The 24937-nt window shown below is 38.9% G+C and overlaps 2 non-coding genes and 1 pseudogene across 2 annotated transcripts; 2 read left to right on the top strand and 1 right to left on the bottom strand.

The window, feature by feature from the left end:
• The window catches only part of LOC102695046 (zinc finger protein 721-like), a 1154024-nt pseudogene that overhangs the window by 157317 nt on the left and 971770 nt on the right, over positions 1 to 24937 (top strand).
• Positions 18967 to 19039, bottom strand: trnak-uuu (transfer RNA lysine (anticodon UUU)). Its single transcript has one exon. It is a non-coding gene; the product is annotated as a tRNA-Lys (tRNA).
• On the top strand, positions 19835 to 19928 carry trnai-uau (transfer RNA isoleucine (anticodon UAU)). The gene is made up of 2 exons: positions 19835 to 19872; positions 19893 to 19928. It is a non-coding gene; the product is annotated as a tRNA-Ile (tRNA).

Genomic DNA, 24937 nt, shown 5'->3' with positions numbered 1-24937 from the left:
TGATTTATCCACAGTGTGACAGGGAGCGCTACAGGAGGTCATTCATGCCTTCTGCCATAAGACTGTACAACACATCCACCTTGCGTCTGGGCAGAGGCAACATTGACAGTAATCTGTTTCTGGACTGAACAGTAAACTGATACATCTGTTCATTTTCTTTTCTCGTTTACAACCATTTGTGTGCAATATATGCCAGGGACTTGTGAAGTATATTTATATTCAAATTGTGCAATACGACTTTTTTGTGTACTGTTCTTTTCTGGTTTGTTCTCTGTGTGCTCTGAACTGTGAGTAACTCTTCTTAGTGCACTTCTCACTGTACTGATTGTATTGTATGTATTGTATTATTATTATTGTATAATTCATTACACTGTGGCTGTGTTGTCTGTGTTAAGCTGCTGTTGCACTGCAATTTCTCTCATGGGATCAATAAAGTATCTATCTTTCTTTGTTAAGCACCTTGGAGCAACCTTATTGTGGAAGGCGCTCCATAAAAATAAATTGAACTGAATTAATAAAATTGATTATGTAGTCAGTGTGTTTGTATTAACCCCTTTCTCTCTCTCAGTGCTGTGTTAATGTACTGTAATGTCCAGTCCTCTTAGCCAGTGCCTCTTGAGCAGGGGGGTCTCAAACAAGCAGCCCAAAGCAATTATCTGTGGCCTGCAATGACTCACTTGGACTAACACAAAGTTACCCATGAAATTCAGTCATTTGATGCATTGTTCTAGAGATTCATTTTCTGTTAAATAATCGCCATGGAGATATTGTAGCGAAGCAGAGGTGCACCCAGCTAATGTATGTGCCACAGTGCAGGCAAAGAACTATAGCCAGGAGATGGTCTGAGGGTCCGTAGAATGACCACTAGGTCACGCTGCCTATGTAAATAGTTACTATAAAACCTAAGGTAAACAGTATTGTTAAATTAATTGTTTACTCCTGTTTTGTCCCTTGTCTTGTTACCACTCTAAACCCGCGTACATGTCCTATTCACATCCCCTATGAGTGTGTTAAGTCTCTCTTCCCCAACTGCTGCCTGATGGAGTGCTGTTAATAAAGAGCGTAGACAGAAAGATTTGCCAGGTTAGTCTCCACATCTGGTAGAATCATAACAATGTTTGTCACGATGTACGTCAGCGAACAGTTTCTCTCATCAATGAAGATCAACAAAATCAGTTTTATGCTGAAGACTCACTGATGAACGTGAATGAGCAAAATTGTGATATCAGGCCTGATGTTGACGTTCTGGTCTCTGCAAAATGCAGAAGCAACAAAGGAGCCAGAAGGACAAACTTCAAACATTACCTCACACGCCAAGTACATTGAGGTAAAGTTAACCAACGTATGAAATAAAAATTTTGATTTTTTTTTAAATATTTGATGTATTTTGTATGTGTATGAATGCGGCCCCCCAATTCATTTGAGTTTGAGACACTGGCTGTAGATTCTAGATTAAATGTTGGAGATGATGATGCTCTTCAAGCTCTGTACTATACCCTGTGTTTCTTTGTCAGAACAAGATTGTGGGAAGCTGTTTAGAGATTTGTAAAGGAACAAATCTGCTCCGTTTTGCTTGTGTGTTTTGTACTTCTGTGGCAGAAGCCAAAGAAAGTTCCACAGCAGTGGACAATAATGTAGCTCCAGGATCATTAATGACAACTTCCCCACCATCTTAACAGATGACCCTGACACAGCTATCCTCTTTCCCGATCATTCCTTCATCTCCTATCGCCGACCAACTAATCCACGCAACCTCGTTCACAGCTCCCTTGACCTCACTCAGCAATCATCCACACCACACACTTTCCCCTGCAATGGACTTCACAGCATCACCTGTGAATACATATCCAATACCACGCTCATTCAAAGGTCCCCTCTGGACAATTCTGTCACCCAGATGACATCATGCATTTCCGGCGATCTTAGTTACTGGATCTCTTGCAGAAAACGCCCAGCTATTGACATTGGTGAAAATGACGACTCACAGACCATTTCAGGGAACACGTCAGAGCTGCAATTTCTCCATACTGATAGTTCCCTTATTCACCCTAAAGGCTGCAATCTTCCTTATCTCCCCATCTGCTATTGCAGAAAGACATCCAAAACCATACTTATCCTTAAACTTGGATCACACCACCTCCTTTCTCTCTTTCTAATCCTCTTGCCGAATGTGCTCCAGGACTTGATTATTAATTCTCACCTGCTCTATGCCCATTTGCTCCCTACTTCTTGTCTGTTCTTACCTGCTCTGCCTTTTGTTCTCCGATGCCTTCCTCTCTCTCCCCCTCACACCTGAAGACTCCACAACCAAATTGTGGTATTTCTTTTCAGCATAGAATGAACCTCTACCATGAATACCAGGAAAGAAATTTAATTTTTTGGCTCTCACAGTGCAGAAAGGTTTCCTAAGAAGTGTACAAAGTTGTAAAGAGGGTCATTGGGTAATGCAGAGTGTGACAGAGTGGCTCTTTTTTTCTTTTGATGAATATGAAATACTCCAATATTTGCCTCTGACCTTCTGGTATGTTTGAGTTTGTATGTGATACGAATGAAGTATGAACGATACTAACCTTTTTTATTTCCCTAAAATCACTGCAGTGTTTCCTCAGTGGAGTGTTGTTTTATGCTCGTCAAGTTGACCACCAGTCACCTTTTCCGCTTGAAGTATCCCACAATGCTCCCACAAATGGTCTTAAAGGGAAAGGTTACTGGTGAGCCATCTAGAAATAACATATTTAAGATTTGTTTTGTTTAAGTGGACATAACTTTGTCAGAGTTGCATGACTGTTAAAACCTATACGTTTTTTTATGGATGCTTAAATACTTTATTTGTATCAAATTGCCAATCTCTGTTAAAAAACATGAGCAAGTCCCTTTAAGAGATCTTAATCCCTCCATTGGGGCCCTCTTTTCTGACCGCCCCATCATCTCATATCGCCGACCACCTAATCTGCGTAACCTTCTTATTCACAGCTCCCTTGACCGTCCTCAGCAACCATCCACACCAGGCACTTTCCCTTGCAACAGAGCTCACTGTATTACCTGCAAATACATATCTAAAACCACACTCATTCAAGGCCCCTCAGGACAATTCCAGATCACCCAGATGGCATCTTGTACATCCAGCAACCTTATTTACTGTATCTCTTGCAGTAAATGCCCAGCCATCTACATTGGAGAAACAGGAAGGAGACTCGGAGACCGCTTCAGAGAACGTGTCAGGGCTGTGAAGATTAAAGATCTCTCCAAGCCCATTGTTTCTCATTTCACCTCTGACGGCCACGACCACTCTAATCTCTCCATCTGTGTTCTCAAAGACGGTTTTCCAAACTCGTCCATCAGAAAGACTACCGAAACCAAAGTTATCCTGCAGCTAGGATCACACCTTCCCCCTTCTCTTAACGACAAGCTGCTCTTCTTCTAAATTTTCTCCATTCATTGGAAGTTTCATTTCACACTTCTCTACACCTATTCTGACTTCACACGTCTTGATTGGCCTCTCTTTCTGTCCCCTGCTCCCGTCTCTCAATCCAAGCCTTTGTTCTCCTGCTACATTACCTTTGCTTACTGCCCTATCTTTCTCACACCTGAAGAAGGCTCCACAGCCAACACATAGCATTTTCTTTCTTCTCTTTTCAGCGTGGAATAAACCTATTACTTGTTTGTTTAAAATGTGTGTTTTGTATTGTTGTAGTCCAGTAGTATTTACTGTATATATTGTATTAAAAGTTGGAATGTAAAGGAACAGTTCTGTTTTGCACATACCTCAGTTGGCTTGTATCATTTAATAAAGTGATGTATTCAAGTACTACATCCCAGTTCACTAGGGTTAGAGTACACACTTTCTTCCAATGTGGTCGAGTTAACCAAGACCCACCCTTCAATGAGAAACTCACTGCCCATTGGAAAACATGTTGGTTTTGCATTGCTGTACTGTATGCATTGGAATAAAGTTATGATAGAGCATAAAAGGTCATAAAAGGGTTAAAGTAACGGATAAGTTATGGTCTCATATGATAATGTGTGCTCCCAAAAGCACTGAAGTGCCAAATCCAGTATTCACATACTTAATGTGACGTTCAAAGTCAGAATGTCTTCACTTATGCTACAAAAATGCAAATGACATTTAATAAAAATAACAATGATTTAATTATTGCTTCAGATGTGCTTGATGTGTGGATAAATGTCAAGTTATCAGACAAGCTGTAGAAGTGTATCCCATCTCTCTATGGTAGGAGTTCACACATTGTTTTTTTTTTAGAAGTATTTTACTCTCCAGTTAAAGAAACATGCTTTAAGTACTTGAATCTTCCTACAAAACATCTCATTGAAATGAAATAACTTTACTTCTTATTTCCTAGATTCAGCCTGACAGTTCTAAAATGATTTGTACATCTCATCAGAAGAAAAATGAAGATGACCAGTCTTTCAGTTGCAAAAAATGTAAAGGAAACCCCTAAACATTTGATTTGCAGTTTATTTTTCCCCCCCATACTTGCACAACCATTGTTAAGCTACAATTATGATACGTTCAATTTCAGTTTACTGTTCTGTAATATTGAAACAAGGCAGGGGAAAATGTCAGTGATGATTACCCTCAAAAAGTTTTAATAAGTTAAAATAAAGAAATTAGTAGGTTATGTTCTCACATGAAAGCATGTGGTCCAAAAAGCACTACAGTGCCAAATCTAATATTCACATATGTAACGGGCTCTGTCCACTTTTCAAGCCAGAAAGTCTTCACACGCTACAGGAACATTGATGACATTAAATCGTTGTCATGTTTATTCAAGTTACTCTAAAGATGTGCTTAATGTATGGAGTGGTACGTCAGTGGACTGGACAAATATAGAAGTGTATCCCATCATTCTATGTGTACGACTTCACACAGTTTTTGTTCTGCTTATTAGAACTAATTGACTCTCCCGTTAAAGAAACATACGCTACAAGTACTTGCATCTTCCTAGAACACAACTCATTGAAATATCATTACTTATTTTGCTTAGTCTAGTTTCAGTGTAACACGTGTGAAAACTGGTTGCAAGAATTGTGCCTCTCAACTGAAGAGTGTGAAAGGCCAAGAATGAAGACACCTGGTTATGTACATTTCACAATGCCTGTAGTGCTGAGTAGTTTAGGCATGTATACTATCACCATGGTATGTTTTGTGAGCAGTAGTGCTACTGATTTGAAAAATACAAAAACTGATATTTAAATGGAAGTGTTTCAATATAATGTGTTTGGAAGTTCATCTTCAGGCTCTGTTTTGTTTTTAGTATATTCTACTACTGTAAAAAAATAAAAATCAAACCCCTAAAAGTTATTGATAATCAGTTTTTATTCCTTATTACATGCTTGCACAACCATCGTTAAGCTAGAATATGATGCATCAGTTACGTATATTTTATGTCCAATACTACTGAAAAGGATAAGATGTTAGGGATGATATTAAAGAGTTATTTCACAACCAGAAATGTCTGGATTTTCAAAACAAATAGCTGTGTACTCCAAAAAGCACCGAGAGGGAGCACCAGAGTATTGCATGTTACAGATATGGGTTTAAAAACCTAATTCCAATACCATTTTTATGTGACATTTGAAAAATTCTACAGATGGTTTTCAGTTGAACATTAAACGGTTAAACTATTTGGGTCCTTTATGTAGGCCTCTCAGCGGGAGGATTTGCATAGGAGTGTGCTTCATTTAAAATGTTTTTCAAACCTAACCACCTCAAAAAAACGAATACAGCATTTTCCTGCATTCCTCTCCACAATACTGTACAATTGGTTTCAACTACTGACTGAACCAGGTTCAAAACAGACCAAGGAGCAGCTCTTTAGCCAAAGAGCTGTGGGGATATGGAACAAGCTAACCAGCCATGTTGTTGAAGCAGATACCCTGGTTTCTTTCAAGAAACAGCAGGATGAGATCGTTGGATTAGTAAATCAACTACCAAATGACATAGGAGGCCTTTTGCCCATTTACTTTTTTTGGAACCTCTTATGTTTTTGCATTCTAGGCACCACTAATAAGTGAGCAGCCACCCTATACAATGCTTTGCAGTGTATGTGCAATATTCCTTATCTCTCTCTACAGGATTACTCTGAAATGCAGGTAACTACTGGTTTCAATATGCCCAAAATGGAGGGAACTGTCCTTTTGATAAGCATTGACTTACAGAACGGATGGAGTCGCAGACCTTTTCTAAAAATACAAATCATATACAACACTAGAGTGAAACAGTGAAGATCATTTCAAAACTTGGTCAATTGTTTCCGTGATTTAGTCAGAAATCACAGGTCATGTACTGCTTTCCCCAAGTTTGCAAGCACAAGATCTCCAATATGGACACACGGCATCTTGCACCCGGATCTGAACTGGAAAGGGAGGTCGATTCCATTTGGTCAGAGCTTATTCAGATATTTTTGTTTCCAGGTTATTGATGCGGGACTCACAATACAAGTAGAGCAGCACAACAGGAAAGTGCCGAAAAAAAAAAGACCAATCTGGGATGGTAACCAATGTTGAATGGAAAAAAAATTGTCAACTTGTTTAAAAAGTCTCAGGATTTTGGATATGAATTTTTACTTTATAGATCGATATGAGCCATTTCAAATACTCGTTGTGTAAATGAGACTCATTGTACAGATTTCTAAAAAAAAACAAGATACAGACATTCTCATTCTAAATGCAACAAAAACACCACAAGAAAGTTTTTTTTTATCCCAGAGCAATTGGTGATCACTCACAGGTAGTAATCTACAACAAATTTATCACTCAGGTTGATTCATATAAGTACTTAGGTGTACACATAGACAGTAACCTCAACACATAGATAGTAAACTTGACCAGTTCCTTGCTTCAGAGAAGGAAAAAAAAACTCAATCATCTGCTACAGAAAAAGCCCAATAACACCCCTACCAGCTCAACCAATCCCAACCTTGTCATTACTATGCCCTCTGACCTTTTCCTTCCACAGGATGAGCGATCTCTTCTTAGCAAAGGGCTCAGTTTTGTTCTAGTCCCCAAGAAGCTGGACACCCCGCAAACCCAAGTCGACCTCAACTGGTTTTACCACGGGATTCAGCTTAAAGCTCATTTTGCTGACGGCTCCTCCTCTCCGGTAGAAGACAATAACCCAGTCACTGATGCCATCAACAATATCAATCCTAAACAGAGCTCTTGGACTCCAACTGGCCTCTCTGTCTCTCTATTGCTCCTGCCTCCTCCCCCCTCCCAGCTTTTGTTCTTCTGTGCTAGAGTTGACAATGCATGCTACTGTATGGTCACCCTCCATACTGTCGGCCACAAACCAAACATGTCAAACAGACAGGATACCTTCCAACAAGGAACCAGGATCATCTACAAAATGATCCAAACAGTCCACCATTTACAAAACAGCAGTTTTTTTGGACGGGAGAACAGAGCACCCACTAGCCTATGACGGAAGACCGAGGAACTCAAGCACCTCATTAAACCTGCCAAGCCAGCCAAACTCACATATTTGAAGCTGGTAAGCAATGCCAAAAATTGGCTTCACACCACACTGCAGATCCTCGAAGAGCACTACGAGGAAGATCTGTCATTACAACTAGAGGATCTTGAGCTTCCCACTGGGAGCAAGCTTTCACACTTGCTTCCAACTGATCAAAAAACATTATGAGAGGAAATTGCAGAACACCACCTTTGGACCCTACAGAAGCTATCAATACTGGGTTAGGGAAGGACACTCAGGCAGACCAATTATCACAGTAGTTCTTAAAGTCTACAATGGCTTCTACTGGAAGAGCAAGGTATAATTCTGATAAAAAAATACGATAAACAATACAGTGAAGCTATTGGAGAGAAAATTAAGGCTCAGTTAAGAAACTGGAACAGTCTTGACTTGTTTCTTTACACAAAAGTTATTTATTTTCAAAAAAATAATGAGGACGCATGAGGATTCCTCTGGTGTGCAAGACCTGCCTGAAGACATTTGACCAGTTTCCTCTTCTCTTAAAGGTGGTGTGTATGAAATGAGCCTCAGCAGAGGAGATCAGTGAGGTCTCACTCCAGGCCAAGAAGGACTTGTTGAATCACCTGAGGAATGGGCAGGTTGGGGATTGCAAGAGCACAGAGCTCATATCTGGTGAGGTTGTGAGACTGGTGGAGTCCATGGACTGTTTTATGTGGAATCCTGAAGACACATCAAGGTGAGATATTTATAATTTATATCATCTGTTTCTTTTCAAATTTACCATTATGTAAAGGTATGTTAAAATTATATACCCATAATCCAGATGCCCTGAGAAAGAGGCTGCTGTCCAGGAGGAAGAGATGCCAGAGACTGAAGCAGAGGAGGAAGGGGAAGACATGAGTTCTGGAGAACTTTCTATTTTTACAAATGTATCTATTATTTTATTCTTGTATTCTAGTTTGTCTTATAGGTATAAGATTTTTAAATGTGAATCTTGTATTCCTACTGGCCCCCAGTACTTAAAAGCCATCATCAGGCTCTCAGGAAGACGGTAGCTTCTGGACTGGACAGAAAGCACTCCCTGGATGCTCCTCACCGGGCTGGGTTTAAACAGGACCTTATCAAGGATCTTGGAGTGGCAGATTGCTCTCAGGAGGTATTTCTTTTTTAAAGGCATTTACAATTGAGCAGTGATATTTCCATAACACATGTTTTTACTCCTTAGCTTAAAATTCACCCAGGTGAAATGTCAGCCATAAACATTGTGACTTTACATTTTTCAGGTAGAAAATGTTTCCAGATTCCTGTTTCTTTAATGGATCGATCTGCATCTTCCTTAATCTCTGTAAAGGACATAACCAAAACACAATTATTGTAACCAAATGAAGACCACTAGACTGTCTCACCAAACCATTGCTAATTATACCAAGAACATAAACCGTTTTCCGCGCTACATCCTGAAGGCTATCAATGTGAAAGTAGATGATACCAGCTTGGTTAACTTCATCATGAACTTCCATAGTATCTTAAAGGATATTCAGAAGAAAAACTATAAGAATGTTGCCAAGAGATTACCAGAAAGAGGTACTTTTCATTTTTTAACTTTATTCAACTGTACTTCTTTTAATTCAAATACAAAAAAAGATGTTGATAGTATGACTTTCTCCCGGAGATATAGACAGATGCAGAGTCCATAACCAAGTACCAGAGATTGCTGGAAGGTGTTGAGGGTTGTAAAGAGAGATGTGTTGCACATACAGCTCTGAAAAGAACACCCTGCCTGACCATTATCTTGTGCTGTATTACCTGCAGACCTTTCTCCAGCTGAAGGACCTGCAGCACCCAGGGGTGGTAAAGAACATGACAGTAAGAATACTTTCATACAACAAATAAGTTACACACACACATATATATGGGATTTTTACAGTTTGGTGTATTAATTTTTGCTATTACAGGTCGAGGAATAGGTGCAAAGAAAGTGTTGTTTCAACAAGTGGGCAAAAAGATGGTCTAGTTTGCTGTTAACCAGCACAAAACCTCATCACAGCAGCTGGCTTCCTTTGCATTGAGTGAAGAGGAACATGCAAGTGGATGGCTACACTGATAAACCCCTTCACTCGATTCAGGGTTGTTGTGGAACTGGAATAATCCTGGCAAGCAGTGGGTACAAAGCACAATATCGCCGATAATGTGACACCAGTTCATCACAGGACTCGCACACTCACACCATGGCCAATTTTCATAGAAGCCCATTAAAATCCATGTTAATACAGAACAAAAGACCTCCACTTGCATAGCTACCATCATGTATAGTATTTAAGAAAATCTCCAATGTACCTTAATTGCATTTTATTTGTGTTTTATCAGCTGTTTCATCTTTACTTCACTAAACTAAGCTGTAATGCCCAGGTCAGCAGCTGTGAAGGGAGACAAAAAGTTTTTCAGTTCATCTGCGGGAGAGCCAATTCACAGTCCTTCCAACAACTTGAGACGACTGCATGAGAAGTAAGCAAAATAATATATTACTTTATATTTCTGTGGGTTGGAAACATTCACAAATGCTTGCTTGTTTGTTTTGTAGATTCCTCCAGCCATTCATTACCAGCCAGGAGGGCAATTGAGTTGACAGAAAAATATGTAACCGATGCACAGAAGAGCATTATGTGGGATTACTTAGCCCACAGAGAAACATTATATAATACCGACTCAGCCAGCATCTGCTCGGCAATCAAAGTAATTGAAGGCTTTGCAGGACAAGGAGTTTAGTAAGCATCATCACAATCTCAAAATAAGTCTCTCACAAAACAATCATTCATTTCTTTTTTTTAACTTCAGGTCAAGTAATCAATCATCAGACTCTGGACAAGAATGCACACCTGCTGTGGAGTGGGTTAGAAAACATTACACCTATTCAGTTATTTTTTGACTGTGTTACAGAGACCTGTGATATTTTATTTAAAATGTTTACAACAGTGGATCAAGGCCAAGATCCACAACAGCAGCTGCAGGATTTACATGTCCGAAGATGGATGATGCTACAGCCTTTCAGCAGCTGATAAAGGTGTTTCCAGTGTTATTATATGGGCAGCTTACCAAAAAAAAGGAGCATCTGAAACTGACTAGAAGTCATGACAGGTGGAAATCAGAACAGAGGAAGTGAGACTGCAGACCGTTAATGGCAAGTTTACAAATCAATTATCTTCACCGACAAACACTAAGTTTGGAATATATTCTGAGGATTTATGATGTGGTTTTCCTTCTAGACCTTTACACTAGATGGCTATCAGGTAACCTACTATATTCAAAAGATGGACTGCTCAGCCAATGCATCAACAGTATCTGAAGTGTTTGAGAAGTGGAAGCCCAAGACAGAACTGCCACCAAATGACAAGCAAATTAAAAAGATCAGCATCAGTGACAATCCTGTGAAGGGGAAGAAGGTTGTGACTTCCAGGTTTTCAGAAAGGAGAGGTGGTGTGTGATTATCATGGCGAGATCATCACAGAGACAGCCGCTGAAGCCCTAACGGCACAGATGGCAGAGGGAGAGAAGATACATCTTTTCTTTTTTTGATGGACCTGCACAAAAACTGTGCATTGATGCTCGTGAAGAACACTGAAGAACACTGTGCCTGCCTCACGGATATGGAGACGATCAGAAGGTGGATAAATCCATCAAAGAAAATAAATACATCAAGGCTGTAAGAGGGTCATTTATATAAACGAACAGCCTGTCATAAGCCTGTCTGTGACAAAAAATGACATTGTTGAGGGAGAAGAGCTCCTCTTTGATTACAGCATTTCCAGAAAATCATTTCAAGGCAAACGACAAGCTCTGGAGTGGTTGGATCACTAACCATTTCCAAAACAGAAACTCAGTAAGTGTACTAAAGTGCATATTTTGAAGATATATATTTTCTTGTAGCTTAAAATTAATGTTAGAATTATGTTTGTGTTATTGTCTTAAAAATGGCATTTCTCATTCTCACCAGCAAGGATATAAGGAAGGGATATGGGACTGCCAAAAAGATACATAATTTTCAGAAGAGCATAGAAGGCAGATAACTACCCTCAATTGTTACTGCAGAGAAATGCCACATCGTGTAAACAAAAAAAAGCTTTTGAGAAGTGAACCATTCTTGAAATTTATTGACAGAATCTGAATAGCACAGCATTCCCAGACCAGGCACTGGAGTTTCCTGCAGCGTTAGATGGGTAGTCTCTTGATAAGAGAGAGATCGACAGAGTACTGGAAGTCATGAACGACACCTTTCCAATTCATCGAGAACAGAGCCCACAAGATGTGTCTAGAGAACAATTTCTTACAATTTAAGTGGTAGTTTCTGAATAGGTTAAAGACAACATGGCTCTACCATATTGTCAGTGGTTTATATTTAAAATCTAAAGATTTGAAATTGAATCTGTTTCTTAAACGACATTGTTCACAGGAACAGCAGCCCAAATCATTTGATGACTGTAAATATGACAAGCTTGTGATAGTGTAAATTGTACAGTGCAAAACAGTTGTATTGTTTTGGTTTTGTCTTCAACATAATCATATTGGTAGGCATGTTATTTTTATAGCAGCAAACCTGCCATTCACCACCAGCCAAGATGCCACAAGGTACAAGAGATGACCCAGAAGTACTTAATGATGCAGAGAAGACCATATGGGTGAAAAAAAGAAGACAAGAAATATCCATTAACACATGCATCTACAAATCAGAAGATGGGTGATGGTCAGCATTTCAGGAGTGACACTGGAGATTAAATTCAAGTTCTTACAGCGATTTTCTGTTTGGCTTCAACATAAATCATATTAATATGCTCACATTATTAATTTGCACAAAATGCCCGATATTCAATACAGGCCACGTTCAGAAGAGTACACACAACCCAGCCAGAACGTGGCTAGCTGAAGTGCGGCGGACCACAGGGAAAGAACTCTTGTCCACATGGATGTCTCTGTTCTGAAAACCAGTGGATAAAGGTATATGACAGTCTGTTCTCAGCTGTTGATTTTGTGCAAAACATTGAATATGAAAGATTGTGAAGTGTGAAGTGTCACCATTCTATGAAGTTCAGACATAAGTATTATATTGATAAGCTAGGTCTGTTCTAATACCTGAAGAACTTTTATATTGCACTGTTTGCTTTGGTTTCCTTCACGGGCTCTGGTTTTCAGACATCAGTCCAAGATCATTGGTGGGTTAATTGGTTTCTGGTAAAATTGGCCCTAAGTGTGAGTGTGTGTGTTTGATTTCCATCTGGCATCCTCAGAAGATGTCTTTGTTTTCTTTTCTTAATTGCTGTTGATTACTAGAGTTTATTTGGCATAATACCTTTGTGATGAATACTTTCTTTTGTCAATAGTCTTATTTTAAATCAACAACGTCAATGAGTTCGTACCTTAACCTTAAAGAACAAGCAGTAAAAAATTAGATGGGTTATAAGCTGAAGTTTTTGTAAGTGAACCGAGATTCCTGTGCAGTGCAGAGACACGTCTTTAAAATGCTGCATGTATATATGGTGGACTTAAAATTTGTTCAATTTTGTCACAATGTAAAAGTATATTAAACAGGTGACATACTCCATCTATAAAGATTTGACAAGTTTTAATTCCATACTTCCATTGACTGTTTTGGAATGCATTCCTTAAATTTCCCTGAATAATCATTGTCTCACAGAGAAGACCTGGGTGACACAACAGGGGTTAGGGCTGTGCTGAATGGAGGTTTGTGTAGACTAGCCAGTGTCTATGGGCAACTGTGGGATCACCAGGGATCCCCCCCAACGCCTGTAACATTGCCAGGGGGTGTCACAGACAAAACTTAAAGTTTCCTTCATTGAGGGGTCACTATTTGTCATACATCCTAGCTGAACAAGAGACAAAAGATAAGCCTTCCACTGTCACTGACAGAGCAGTCTGGGACACTCTAGGCTGGACTGGACCATTGGCTTTGGAAGATGGGGTAACAGGAGATGAAATAGATCACACAAGACTGTCAGTCCTGCCTAGCTGTTATGTGACTGACGGACTCACCCCCACATTGAGAAGAGACAACTGGCTTCTGTGTAGAAAGCAGACCATTTCATTTTAACTGGTTAATCAGATCTAATGAGCTTTATTACCCTTGACAAGACTGGACAATTTACATCTAACTTCCTCCACCCCTCAGACTCAGTCTTTCTGAAACAGGGTTATCATTTTAGTTTTGCCCGGCACTGTTTGAGCAGAAGAAAGAAATAATAGCGCTATTACCGACAGTCTAGCACAGTAACCACTAACTCCAATAAGTTTAACTAGAGGAAGAACCCAGCTTCAGCTCAAAAAGAAAACTATTTAAATTATAATTCTCCAACACTGGCTTGAGACTCTGTTTGTCCGGGCTCAGCGGTTATATAGGACAGGACTCGGCGCGCAGCAGGTGCGGGTCATTGCTCTGCGCTCCCCGTGCGGAATGCGCGTCTCCTCCCTCCTGACTCGTCAATCCGCCTTCATACTCTACAGAAGGGGAAAAAAAAACTCCCCTTTACTGTCTTCATACATCCCTCTTAAATCCCAGAAACACAGAAACTCCGAGGCGTTTCTGTGAGTCAGTACTGTTTTTTTCTGTTCGAGGTTACAAGCAGAAACAATAAAAGCGTTGAAAGCAGGAAGTTATTTCTGCTCGTAAAAATAAATTTTCTGATTTCTGATTTCTGATTCTTACCATGTAAGTCTCCCTTTCGTTCCCAATGCACATTACTGAATATAAACCAGTCAAGTTCAAGTACTTTTCTGATTTATCTGAATAGTTCTGGCGCAGCTGTTCCAACACAGATACAAACTATTTTTTTTCAAAGGAGCTCTAGCCTTTTTTAAATTGAATATTTTTTTCAAATCGCTAAGTCACAAGAAACACCAACAACACTCATCGTAAGCTACTGACCAATCACATTCCTGAATTTTAAACCCATTTAGTATTTATTTTTAAATTGTTTTATTTTTTTATTTTACACCTGTTTTACGTATTCTTGCTGCTGTCCTTTTACAGCCACTTGGACAGACCGCTCTGAGACATCTGCGTTCAGTAAGTGCTGAGCCTGCTCTCAGAGCAAATTGCCTCTTTTACATAGCAGCCCCGACACTGAGAAACGAAGAGTAATGCCTTCTATCTGGCATTTTTCATGTCCAATACGTTTGACATCTACCAAGGGCGACAGAGTTCTTTTGTGACACTATTTATTTTTTTTTCTTTCTGTTCTCTCTCTGAAAACAAAACTAGAAATCGTGCAAGGGAAAAATGTTTTTTTTTTTTTCATAGAGAAAACGTGCACCAGTATGTGTGTTGAGAAGAAATGATTAAACATGATATGTGACCTAATTTACCAGAGCAAATGCTCACCCAGCAAGGTCTGGAGAAGTTGGAGAGGTTGACTTTGCATGCACATGTGCTTGCATGCAGTCATATGTGCTTGCATGTGTGCTTACGTGCAAACGGGCGTGGATTCTTGTATGCAAAAAACTTTCCGAGGCTCTTCTGAAGCACATAAAATTATTTGGAGATATACATTTGTCTTGTTTTACTCTTAGGCTCTAGATTTGATAACTTTTTTTTGCATTTTTGCATTTTTCATCATTTTCCAGAAAATGGTTGCAAGCCCGATATCATGCGAAGAAACTTCAGGATTCAGGGATCAGTCAATGGATTTTCTTCAAAGTTGGATTTTTGCACTCTGTGGACAAAGAGATGTTCTATAATGTTTTTTTTTTCAAATTTAAAAATATCATTTTTTCATGGAGATTTGAAGGGGATGGATTCACCCTCCTTTAGCCAGGACAGAGCTCCAGGAGCCTGGGTAGGATTCTAGCTTTCTCCCCTTGCAGGCACCTGGCACAAAATACATAATTTTTTTCCTTAAAATCTTTTTTTTTTGTATACCTTGTTGTTCCAAACATAATTTTAATCACTTTTAATTGGAGATTATATTAATCATTAATAAATGACCAATTTCACTAAAAATAATGTAATATAAAACTGATGTTTTTAACTTTATTGTAGTGTTTTAGAATCGAATATATCTTCAAAAATTGTTATTTTTCACTCCTAGGAATGAAAGCTGTTGTTATATGATGTTTATTTTCAAATTTTAAAAAATCAAAGGCATCGGACACAGAACCTCATGGTTTTCCTAAAAATCTTTTTTTATGTTCCCTGGTGTTCCAAACTTAGTTTTAATCAATTTTAATTTGTTATTATGTTAAAAACAGGGTAATACATTCCTAATTGGACTATAAATAATGTCATATTGTCTGCTATAAAACTGATGTTTTCAACTCTATTGTAGAGATTCTAGAATCAACTAATAGAGAATTGAAATAAAAAAATGGCATAAGAAGACATTACCAACAACGACCACAAGATGGAGATATTGTCCAAAGAGGCAAGAGGGGCAAAGCCGCGATAAGGTAAAATCATTTTTTTAAAGAGATTGCTGTCAGAATGCACATCCGTATCCCAAACAGAATCTCTAGTAAAATATGATCATTTATGAAACAGGCAAATGAGTGTCTGCTACAATATGATTGCTACATATCTGCATTTGTTGGTTTTTAAGTAAGAGAGTTGGGTTTGTAAGTTTTGAGTAAGAGTGCAGGGGGTTTAAACCTGCGATCCAGTGTGTTGAAGTATTTCACAACACTACCTCTAGCACATCTGGAAATAAATCCTCATAATGATTATTGCCCTGGGCATGTACCAAAAAATCACTGAGCATATATATATATCACTGTGTTGAAGCTAGAGACAGAATAACTGCAAACACACCCTAAATACAGTGTTCCTGCACCTTTGACCTCATCCAGAATGTATTATTTTTTTAAAGGGATTGCTGTCAGAATGCACAACTGAATCCCAAACAGAATCTCTACTCAAATATGATCATTTGTGAAACAGGCAAATGAGTCTCTCAGGGGCCCATTGCTCATTTTCAGACACATTTATGCAATACTTTCACCATGCGTTGAGCAATAGGGATTAAAGATACCAGAGGTAAGGTTTAAAAGTGATTCTGAGGTGCAACACATCAGCGATACAGCTAGGCATCTGAAATGCAGGGTTCGAGAGCCCTTCAGGGAACCGTACCCTAAAGGTACCAGAAGTCCACTAGTATAAGCATTAAGTCACTGTCACCCCTGTTACAATGTGATTGCTAGATATCTTAATTTCTTTGGTTTTTAAGGAGTAAGAGTGCAGGGGGTCTAAATCTGCGATCCAGTGTGTTGAAGTATTTCACAACACTACCTGTAGCCCGTCTGGAAATAAATCCTCAGACTGCTTATTGCCCTGGGCATGTATCAATAAATCACTGAGCATATATATATATATCACTGTGTTGAAGCTAGAGACCTGTATGTAATAATATAAGTAGAATAGATTATAATAACATAATGATCCAGTGTGTTACACTACTTCACTGCTTCACTGCTTCACTGCTCTATGCCGTCTGGAAATAAATCCTCAGACTGCTTATTGCCCTGGGCATGTACCAATAAATTACAGGAGCACATCTATATATCACTGCATTGAAGCAGGAGACAGAGAATCACTGCAAACACATCCTAAATACAGTGTTCCTGCACCTTTGACCTCATCCAGAACGTATCATTTTTTTAAAGGGATTGCTGTCCAAATGCACATCTGAATCCCAAATGGAATCTTTGGTAAAATACGATCATTTGTGAAACAGGCAAATGAGTGTCTCAGGGGCCCATTCCTCATTGTCAGACACATGTATGCAATGCTTTCACCATGCATTGAGCAATAGGGATTAAAGACGACTAAGGACATGATAATTCACCTGAAGAACGGGGTCATCGTGGATTACAACAGATTAGAGATCGTGTCTGGTGAGGCAAACAGGACAGTGGTTGTAAGACTGCTGGAGTCCTTGGGCCTTTTTGTACGTGGGAACCTGGTAAATGATTTGAACTAATTTAACGTCATATTCGGGAAATCCAGAGAACGTCTTCACACTTGTTGTGGCTGTTGCAGGAAACACCTGTTGAATCTCACTTGGGATTTCTTGAGAGATCATTCAGCGAGTGAGTCGCAATTAGGAGATAATTTGGTATTTCTTAAGAGAACTCAGAATTTTTTTTTTCCTTGGTGGCAATGCGCTTCCGCAATAAATCATAGACTCTGCTTTCAAAATAGCTGCACCAGGTACTCGGACACAGATAAACACAGGGATTTAAAATTCAAGAATATGAATGGTCAACTGCTTCCAGTTGGGGTTTTTACGTTTCGTATTTAGTGATTTTTGTATCAATCTTTTAAAAAAATCATTAAAATGCGAACAATATGTAAATTAAAAACAACAGCACCGACAAATGCTGGGGAGACAGGTAGTTTTTTTGTAATCAGATTCCAATGTCAAATACTGTGTATGAGAGCTTACTGTACGTAACTTTCCTTTTCTCACATTTTCTGACGACTATTCCGAAGGGGCACCCTGTCAACTCTTAATACTTTTAAAAAATCTGTCTGCGTGTTTGATTATTTTAAAAAAAGATCAATGTTGATTATAACTAAAGAAATTAATGATCACAAACAAAAAAAAGGGCTGAAGATGCGAGTCACTTTTGTATTAGAGCTGGATGACACGAACTTATAAATAAATAAAAAATGTTTTCTTCCAATAAATCATACATTTTGTTCCATCCTTCTTACTATACTTCTCTCTTGTAGTAGTAAAGCATTTTGATTGAAACCGAACAATACATTAAAGGTTTCATCTATACACTTATACTTACGCTGCTGTGCAGCGGAGCCTGATACACCCCAGTGGGCAAAAGACGTATAATATACGTCTATTAAACGCACACCTTAGATGTATAAATGTGGTCTGAAATTCGTCTAGAATGAAATTCTAATATACGTCTATTGTTATACGTCAATTATACGTCTATGATTAGAAGTTCATTATACATAAATGGTTGGAGTTCTATTATATGGATAAATTTAGAGGTCTATTATACGGATAACTTTAGAGGACTATTATACGTATATGGTTAGAGGTCTATTATACGGATAACTTTAGAGGACTATTATACGTATATGGTTAAAGGTTTATTATACGGATAACTTTAGAGGTCTATTATACGTATATGGTTAGAGGTCTATTATAACATAAATAACAGTTGTGAATAACATAAAACTGTCACTACACATGATTGAGTCCTTGAGTCTGGCACCTAAGACCACTCAGCCATCCTGACAAGCAGTGGAGGCTGGTGTTTTGAATGCGCCCGTTTCTTTGCCGAAGGATTATTAACTACTACTGATAGTTCTTTTCTTCTTATTACAGAGATTTCTGCATTGCAAGACAATTGACGATATAGATAAAGTAAAGTCTTGGCAAACGAAATAGGCACGGACAGGGTTGGACTCCGCGATCTTCGGTTTATGAGACTGACACCTTACCGATTTATAATGACATTCACAATAGATTTAAGGAAAACACAACTGCCTGAACAGGGACTTGAACCCTGGGCCCTCAGATTAAAAGTCTGATGCTTTACCAACTGAGCTATCCAGGCTCTGGAAGAGAGTCAACACTGTCGGAATCCTCGCAAGTCACATATCTCTTCTTGTGCCGAAGCGCAGTCGTACCTGACCCGTCTGGAATGACCACTGACAGACTTTATCCAGAAGTGACAGCACCACTCCCAGTAGAATGAGAGAGAAATACAGTACGACGTGAGGAGTCAAGGGGCTCCCACAATTCATCTTTCCTCACAATACACATTTTTTCACTAACATTTTGACCTTTTCACAATCAGATTTTTCACATTTAATAAGATCTTTTAATCAACAACATTTAAGAAAGAAAAGAAATGGAACATTTTTTGGAACAATAAACAACAAAAAACTTTCAATGCCTTGGTTGTATACATGTGCACACCCTTTATAAAGGGGGTTGCAACTGTGCTGAAATTTAACCAGTCACATTCCAGATCATGTGCAAAGGTTATTTGCCTTTGCCAGACGTCAATTGTATTGATTCTGATTAGTCCTAATTTATATCACTTGATCTCATATAACCAACCGATCTGGGAGAACAAACGTTCAAACTGCACAGCGGAACATGAAAAGAAATCCGACTGCTGGTTGTCACCAAAGAATGTCGTTACAAATTATCCACCGAGCTGTTTTATGTATCCGGTCACCTCTTTCCTTCTTTGCAGTGAGCACAATTCTTTCCGTTTATTCTCTTGTATATTCTTTTCTATTGTACTGTCCCTTTCCCCCATGTGGAGATGGATTCACAACCGACACCGTTTTCACCCTGTGTTTCTGCCACGTCAGTCTGTATGAGGAGTGGGTGTTTCACAGCTCCAGTGGCGCAATTGGTCAGCGTGCGGTACTTATACGGCAGTACACAGTGGAGCTATGCTGAGGTTGTGAGTTCGAACCTCACCTGGAGCAGTATGGCCTGTGTCTTTAGCTACTGAAAGCAACTGACGAGTTTAGGTGCTGGAGATGGGGTTTAAATTAATTTGAAAGAATCAAGTAAAGGTTTTTTTCTATATCACACCCAAAGAAGGCTCCACTGCTGAAACATTTCCTGCTCGTTTCAGCATGGAATAAGTAGTTGCAAGAAAATCAGCCACCTGAATAGGGACCCTGAGATGAAAAGTTTGATATTCTACTGACTGGGCTATTTCCGTCTACTTAGTTTCTTTCTGAAACAGCGTTTTTCCAGAAATACTTACAATTTGTGAAATTTAAAATAAAATCTTGCTTAAAAATGCAGATGATTTTTTTCCCAAAAACCGTAAATGGAGAAAACTGACCCATTTGAGTCTCTGTGGTACAATTGCTTAGTGCGGTCAGGTTGGGACTAAAATGATAGTAAGGTGCTGGTTCAAGCACAACCTGGCATGCCTTTCTCACTGATCCAACATGAACATCATCTATGGAAGAAGTGGCATGTAATGTTTAATACATTATTGATTTTATTGATAATTGGAGGGAATGCAAATGCTTTGCATGTATCAAGTTACAGCACTTAACAACTGAGTACTGTACCTGAGTCGATATCACTGGGCAATTTCCTGTAGTGACCAACATCATCAACTTAAGATAAGATTCACACATGGAGTTTTATCTTGGAATGGAGGGCGGAGAATTCATTTATACTCCCGTTGCATCTTGAGCTAAACTATTTTAAAAATATGACGCAGATTTGTTCAAGACATTTCTAATCGCCTTAAAGAGCGTTTTCATGAAGACATACGTCGGCTAGCTCTCCACTGTTAATTGACAGGACTTTTGAAGAAACTGTTCTCATACAACCAACATACAAATTACACATCTTAATAAACATGAATGGAAATCTGTGTTGTGAATAACATAAAACTGTCACTACACATGATTGAATCCTTGAGTCTGGCACCTAAGACCACTCAGCCATTCTACCAAGCAGTGGAGGCTGGTGTTTTGAATGCGCCCATTTCTTTGTCAAAGGATTATTAACTACTGCTGATAGTTCTTTTCTTCTTATTACAGAGGTTTCTGCCTTGCAAGACAAATGACGATATAGTATATAGTATATAGTATATATATAAAGTCAAGTCTTGGTAAACGAAATAGGCACGGACGGGGTTGGAGCCCGCGATCTTCGGTTTACGAGACTGACACCTTACCGATTTATAATGACATTCACAATAGATTTAATCAAATATTTCACATTTAATAAGATATTTTAATCAACAACATTTAAGAAAGAAAACAAACATTTTTTGGAACAATAATTAAAAATAAACTTTCGATGCCTTGGTATCACACCCTAAGAAGGCTCCACTGCTTTCTTCTCGTTTCAGCATGGAATAAACCTTTACTTGTTCCTTTTGCAGCCCATGCATGCTAGCACAGCTACTTACTTAAATTACCATCAGCTGTGGACCCCCAGCTGACCTGTACACAGATAGATGAGAGATGTCTTCTTAAACGAGAGGAGCACGATGGAGTACAGGAAACTTGATAAAGCTCTCGCAGTTAGATTCTGTGTTTTTGTTGCTCCCTTGATATGTTTTTAATGTTTTTTTTTCTTTTTAAGTTGTTTCATTTGATTGTTTTTAGAGCTGTTAGACTACTACAAGGATTTACCTAGGTTTCCGGAAGACTTCTCGTGTTGTGGTTGTTGTGTTTTCGGGTTACAACTATTTTTTTTCTATTGATAGGACCCCACGCATTACTGTGGGACTAGTTAACTTTAGTTCTTACATTCTACCTGAAATTACCTCAATACAACAACTCTGTTTTTCTTTTTTTTTTTTAAAGGCAAGTGATGTTTAAAAAAAACGTGATGTTTTTTTCTTGAGGCTGATCGGTATCTACAACGGGTCGATTGCAACGAACTTGGCCACTGAAATTTGTCTTCATCTCTGTAATAAAGACTAGCAATCTGGTATTTGCGATGAAGTTCAGTTTCACATTTTTCAGCACTCTCACGGTTAGTATTGCCTGGAGCGACATAATACCTAACTCATTCGTTTTTGCAGCTACATCCGACGGTAACAAGAAAAAATAGTTGTAAAACCAACAGAAAGCACAGACTGCTATAACTAGTCCTAGTTATATAACGATTTTAAGTATAAGGATAAACTACTGCAAGGAATCGGTCCACCTGAACAAACAGGATCGTAATGTTGACACCCAATAATGACACTGATATGTTCCGTTCCTGGACGGATAGCCCTCCTTCACATCAAACAGTCCGAGTGACTGTTAGTGTCAATTAGTGTTATCTGACCATTGACAAAGTACAACTTTTTTTTAGGGTGCAGGTTAAGTAAGAGAAAGTGTTCAAAAATCCTTTTGTCCAGAACTGAGGGGGCGACACTCCTCCCTCCCCATGCGACGCCAGGCCTGTCCCCATCCTATTCCATAATGTCATTATATATAATACCTTACAACAGTGACCATTTCCTTACTAACTGCATGCGTTAAAGTTGCACATCAGCACACAGCAGGGAGCACCTTGCTGCGATGTATTATCAATGTTAAATTGCAACCGTAATATTGACAACATTAATAAACGCATATATAATTGACATTGGAAACACAGTAACTTTTCCGGTTATATACCACAATGCATTGCTGATATTCGTTAGTCGCCATTTTGGTTTAATACTTTCATGTTTTTCAACAAAGAAGAAATCTGCAAAAATCTCAGCAGTCCTCTTTTGACAAGTAAGTATAAATAATAATAATACTATCTGAATACATACAGGTCTTATTTAATATTATTTTGGTTAAAAATAGTACGTTAATAAGCAATAAATGGCACATAGTGCACTATATAAAATAGTGTGAAGGTGAAGATCACACAAAATCAACTACAAATGTGGGAATTTTAAAATTTTAGGATTATAAATTGCATGTAGCACATTAGCAACACTACAGTAATGGTAATATAACAATAGTGTAAGAAAATCCTCACCCAATTCCTTTCAAATGCTGATACAAAATGTGAATGATTTCAGAGTTTCAGAAGTGGGTATTGAGTCTCAGAGATCAGATATGAATTGAGGCGTGTGAGAAGGTGTACAGAACGATTGGACTCCCAATTCCACATCAAGAGGCTGAGTACAATGGAAGAGTTCTGTACACACGAGCAAGTCCTTGCTACTGGCATGATATTATATTCTTTCTGTGGTGTAGCCAAAAGCAATATTAAGTGGAGCTGATGGCACACTACGGTTTGCACTGATTCTCGGCAGCTGTTGTTGCCAGCATAAAGCTGAAGGGACCAATGAGCATTTCTGTTGAGAAGAAAAATTAAAGCTTTTTTCTGCCTTGATGTTCAGCTGACAAAGACTATCTTGAAAGACGTACCTCAGGACAGACTGTCAAATAAATATTTCACTGATTTAATCTCTAGGGATTGGTGTTGATCAAGTCAAATAGAGGACTTATTAATAGCTGACAGTGGAAAATGAACCAGCGGCCACAATGGAGAAATTTGCACTATGCCTGATCAGTGATCACATTATTCCTATCCTGTAGTCCTTGCACTGGCTGCCTGTCAAGTTTTGTGTTGACATCAAAATCCTCATGCTAACCTATAAGGCTCCACATGGGTTGGCACCTCAGTACCTTTCTGAGCTATTATTGCCCTACTCCCCACCTTGCAATCGTTGCTCTTTTAATTTTGGTCTCCTATATGTCCCCCAAGCCCGTCAACACTCCCTGGGTGATAGGGTCTTCTTCTGTTTTGCCCCATAGATCTGGAACTCTCTCTCCAAGGATATCAGAGAGTCACCTTCTCTAAGCTCCTTCAAATCCAGACTCAAAACCTTCTTCTTTAGAAGAACCTTTTTTTAACTTTTCCTTACCCTCTGCTTCTACTGTACTTAGTACCACCATCTACTGTCTCCTCTAACTGTATATCCTCATCCTGCTTATCTTGTGTATTTTTTTATTTTATTGTTATTATCATTCTGTAAAGTACTTTGAGAAGCCACCTTTAAAGGAGCTATATAAAATAAGGTTTATGATTATTATTATAAATGATGAACAGTGTATTTAACACAGACCACACACAGTCCTTCATTGCGAAAGATTGCAGGGTTAGGGAATATTCTTTTCACTCGTTTTGTTGGCTTTGTTGCAGGAATTGTTTGGATGACATCATTGTAGGAAGGAGAGGATCAGGGTTTAGGTGAGTCTTTTTCACGCCTGACACTGTGTGGTTCTCTAAACAAGCTTTTCAATTGTGTTGTTGAAGACTGTATCCCGGCTTTGTTGCATGAAATGTGTGGATGCCATCATCGGAGCAAGGAGAGAATCAGGGTTTTGGGGAAGTCTTTTTGACGCCTGAAACTGTATGGTTCCTGGTTGTAACGGCTGACACTCTACACCTAAACAACAGAGAACACTGATGAAATTGCTGAACTGTCTAGCGGACATTTTGTCACTTTCTTCTGACCTGTATTTAATGCAATTCTCTGAAAACGTGGCACGTTATATCTGTGCTACCTTTATGAAGGGTCATAGATCTTATCATAGATTCGATCACAATTATCTGAAAACAAGCATGAGAAAATTACATTACACTATAAGGCTGAGTTCTCCTGGTCCCTCTGCAGCAAATGTGTGTTTTAAAGGAGGTGTCATGTTATTTTTGTTTGCCGTGCCATAAGAACAGCATGGTTGTTTAAATTAATAGGTCTGAAATTGGTTTAAACCACAGGGATGTAACAACAAAAAAACAAGTTCTTCTTGACACAGAGATAGTTGGAGATATTTGGCAGCATTGGGAATCCAACTCAATGCCCCCAAAGAGACTGGAGCTTTAATCCAGCTCTTTAGAGCGCTCGGCTGTGTTAGCCTTGACTGCCTCATACTTCACACTGTTGGCTCAGAGAAAACTGGGTGACTTATAAAAGCTGGTAGGAGAGGAAAGGAACAAATGCTTCATTTTTGGACAA

Source organism: Lepisosteus oculatus, chromosome 14 (genome assembly GCF_040954835.1).
Source record: "Lepisosteus oculatus isolate fLepOcu1 chromosome 14, fLepOcu1.hap2, whole genome shotgun sequence".
NCBI lineage: Eukaryota > Metazoa > Chordata > Actinopteri > Semionotiformes > Lepisosteidae > Lepisosteus > Lepisosteus oculatus.
Note: the sequence above shows the minus strand (reverse complement) of the source record. Positions and strands in the feature narration are given on the sequence as shown.